Genomic DNA, 3,699 nt, shown 5'->3' with positions numbered 1-3,699 from the left:
ACTACAAAAATCTAACTACCACAAGCTAATTTTAGCTAACGTTAGCTAGCATGTCAAACGGGGCTAGTCAGTCTTTACTCTAAGATGCTTCAGGTTGGAAGTGGAGTAATTTGGATGCTGAAAGGCGGTTGGTTGCTGGCAGAGGTTGCACTGCACAGTTATATTTTGTTCTCCCTGTTCTTTCTTTAATATAATATATAATATCCATAATAATATGTATTCCGTTACTGCTGGTAGGTGGATTTTGTCATCTTTGGCCAGAGCCAGACTAGCAGTAATGCTCAAACCGTGATGAATAAAGCTAGGCTACCTGTCTCCTGGTTGTAGCTTCATATCAACTGTACTGTGAAATGAGACTCTTGTCAAGAAAGCAAATAAGCATGTTTCCAAGTGTACAAGGGTAAGGGGACACTGAGGCACTCAAGAGGATTTCTTAATTGGCTTCTTCTTGTTGAGCATCAGCATCCTGGGCGGGTGTTTCCCCCGTGCCTGAATGCTGAGAGACATAGAGAAGTTTTGTATATCTATTTTTCTAGTTGTCCTGATAAATGATAGGATAGGCGTCCTTGTTTGTTGCTATTTTTGACTTTAAATTGTGTTTGACTATTGCTGATTGATTAACTGCATCATCATACTGAATCATGTGACTCTACCTAGTGACCATGTGACTTCTGGCCAATAGGCTATAAGATACAGTTAAAATGAAAACGTTTTATACTTGCTTTGATGAAGGCCTCAACGGCCGAAATGTGTTGCCTCGTTTTAATGATTTAGCCAAGAAATATAACAAAAGCTTTTTAAACGTTGCCCCCTGAGTGCCTCAGCATCCAGTTTAACCCTTGTCCACTTGGATCCCCAAGCCAAAGAGCACCGGAGGGACACACTATCTACACATCAGAGCACCACTCCATGCAGACTGCATTGTGACTAAGCATATTTCCCCAAAAAATGGCATTCTTGTTACATTCTTACAGTTTATTAGCTGGCTCCGCTCATGCCTGACATTACTGTTTTGCTGACGTATTTACAATGGCATGCTGACTGTCACATAGCCTGGTATTTTTCACCTATCAATAGAAGCCTGCAGTGTCCTGTGAGTTTAGTCCCAGTCAGTTCAGTGTGGCTGAGCTGCTCTGTCCGTGTGAAGAGGAGCAGATGGTGTTCACGGCCTGCCAGCATCAGTCTCCCTCCCTAACTGGATCTGTGGTGGTTCACAGGACAAAGACGGGCCAATGAGAGCCCGAGACTAAGAGCTGGGGAGGGCAGGGGGAGGCACAGGGAGGCTGTCTGTCAGCAAGGTCCAGTGGCAGCACCAGCCAAACTCTGCAGATGTGTGTGTGTGTGTGTGTGTGTGTGTGTGTGTGTGTGTGTGTGTGTGTGTGTGTGTGTGTGTGTGAGAGAGAGAGAGAGAGAGAGAGGATTTGGGTCTTGGTAAAGTACCAGCTGTGTCTTGGGTAGAGACGTTTCAACTTTGTTTATGTGTGTGTTTGTGTTTCTGATTATCTTTGTAGACATTCTGCCTTGTGGCTGAGATTTTGGTATGGAGGCCATTGCTTTGAATTAGGGAATTTGCTTAGTTTGCTTACTCATTGGCATTTTTTTGATGAGTTTTCAACAACAAAACCCAAAGGTTCTACGCCTCATTTTTCCAAAAACATCTTAGCAGAAATGATTCATGGTCCAGTTTGATCCTCAGGGAGTAAAATCTGCTTGTTGAAAGTTTTTTTTTTAAAGAATTATAAAGTGTAGTTTATATGTTTATAAAGACGTTTAGATTGCATTAAGTCATACTGTCTCCTCAGAAATTAGTCTCCTGCATAATGAAACTATTGGAAAAATAATGTTATGCTTAAGATGGATGCTGCCCGACAAAAGCATGGTGCTTTCAAAGCTTTGTGATAAAGCAGAGGACAAGTGGTTGCCTGATGGGAAACATGGGGGTTTGTTATTAATCTATGCATCTCCTACTGGGTTGCCACTGTGTCTCACACACACACGTGCACACACACACCCACACACGCGCGCACACACACACTCACACACACACACACACACACACACACACAACACACACACACACACACACACACACACACACACAACTGCTGATGCGCAGTAAGCATTCCTCCTAAGACAGTGGAGGGGTGGCACCCTCCTTTCAGCCATGTGTGTGTATGTGTTTGTGTGTGTCTGTTTATGTGTATGTGTGTGTCTGTTTGTTTGTTTGTGTGTGTGTGTGTGTGTGTGTGTGTGTGTGTGCGCTGTGGCTGGAGCTGGAAGCCTGACCCATTTTCAGTCCACACAACCACGGTGCACACCTAAATGATTCACAAGGAACACAAAAAAACGATAGTATGTCCTCCGTTGCTATGGCGCTAAAGCTAAAGGAAAGACATGTCTAAGTGTAGTGATAACTTTTATGTAACTGGGTTACATAATCGACAACTCAGCTGCTTTCCTCTTTGGGAGACGGCAGGCTGTCTAGAAGTGGTTTCAGCATCCCTGCCCCCACCCCTATTTTGCTCTGCATGTGTGTACTTTGTGTGTGTGCATAAATAAGTGTGTCTAGTTTTATGTCAGTGATGTATCCCAAACAGGCAGAATGTACTGTATAAATAGCTCTCAAAAGCAGAGGGCCTATCTCGCTTTGTGTCTCCTTTATTTTTAATTGTAAATGATTCAACAGACACAGCAATAAATAGAATTGTTCTAGATTTAGAAGGATTTAATCAAATACGCTTAAGAAATGTGTATTTTCCAATGGTAAAGCATCTAAATCTAGCTTGGCAGCTAGATTGTGTCCACAATTTCTGACCTCACAGACCATAGCATCCAAGCTGGAAGGGATTGCTGTTGGAATTTCGATCATTTTAAGTGTCAATTTGTTCTGCAAAAAATGACATAGAAGAAAATAAAAAACTCAGATTTAGTTGAAAATGTGATTTGGGATAAAATACCAAATTGAGTCAGGATTTTTAAGACAACCAGTTAATTTAAAAGATATTGACAAAATCCAGGACATCAAGACCTCCTTCTTCTTTGCTTTTGGAAAGTACACCTTACCTTATAAGTTCTTAAACTTATGTGATCTATTCTTCCAAATAAAATCTACAAAAATCATTTTACTTCTGTGGCTGTTGAATAATTTACTAACAGAAATAACAATGGAAACACAAAGCAAGATAGGCCCACTGCTTTTGAGAGGTATGTACAGTACACACTTATGCACACACACAAAGTCAGCCAGGTCTCAGAATTCTGTGAAATGATCGCAAACTGTTACCGGCGCATTGAGAGGTGGTGGCACTGAATGTGTGAAACCACGTGTGGTCACCACAAAAAACAATGCCAAAGTAGGGTCAATGAGAAGATGACCTAGCGTTAAGAGCAACAATGGTAGCGAGTAGTATGAAAGCCCAAAACTCCGCGTTGGGAGGTTAGTTGGGCTGGTGGATGCGTCATACAACCCAGGACTTTCACCGAGGAGACCAAAGACCGTGTCCCGCGTGTTACGATTCAATTAAATTCAATTTAGTTATAGTATCAATTCATAACAAGAGTAATCTCAAGACACTTTGCAGATAGAGTAGGTCTTGAACACACTCTATAATTTACAAGGACCCAACAGTTCTAGTAATTCCTCCAAGAGCAAGCAGTACGACAGTGGCGATTAAAAAACTTCTTTTAGGAAGAAACCTG

At 41.9% G+C, this 3,699-nt stretch overlaps 1 long non-coding RNA gene across 1 annotated transcript in view; it reads left to right on the top strand.

Moving 5' to 3' along the window:
• The first annotated feature begins 3,568 nt into the window (after positions 1 to 3,568).
• Positions 3,569 to 3,699, top strand: part of LOC116702153 (uncharacterized) — an 8,206-nt gene continuing 8,075 nt past the window's right edge. Inside the window, exon 1 of the long non-coding RNA XR_004335086.1 lies at positions 3,569 to 3,655. This is a non-coding gene — a long non-coding RNA (uncharacterized LOC116702153). The remainder of the gene's footprint in view (positions 3,656 to 3,699) is intronic.

The sequence above is a fragment of the Etheostoma spectabile genome, chromosome 14 (genome assembly GCF_008692095.1).
Source record: "Etheostoma spectabile isolate EspeVRDwgs_2016 chromosome 14, UIUC_Espe_1.0, whole genome shotgun sequence".
NCBI lineage: Eukaryota > Metazoa > Chordata > Actinopteri > Perciformes > Percidae > Etheostoma > Etheostoma spectabile.
Note: the sequence above shows the minus strand (reverse complement) of the source record. Positions and strands in the feature narration are given on the sequence as shown.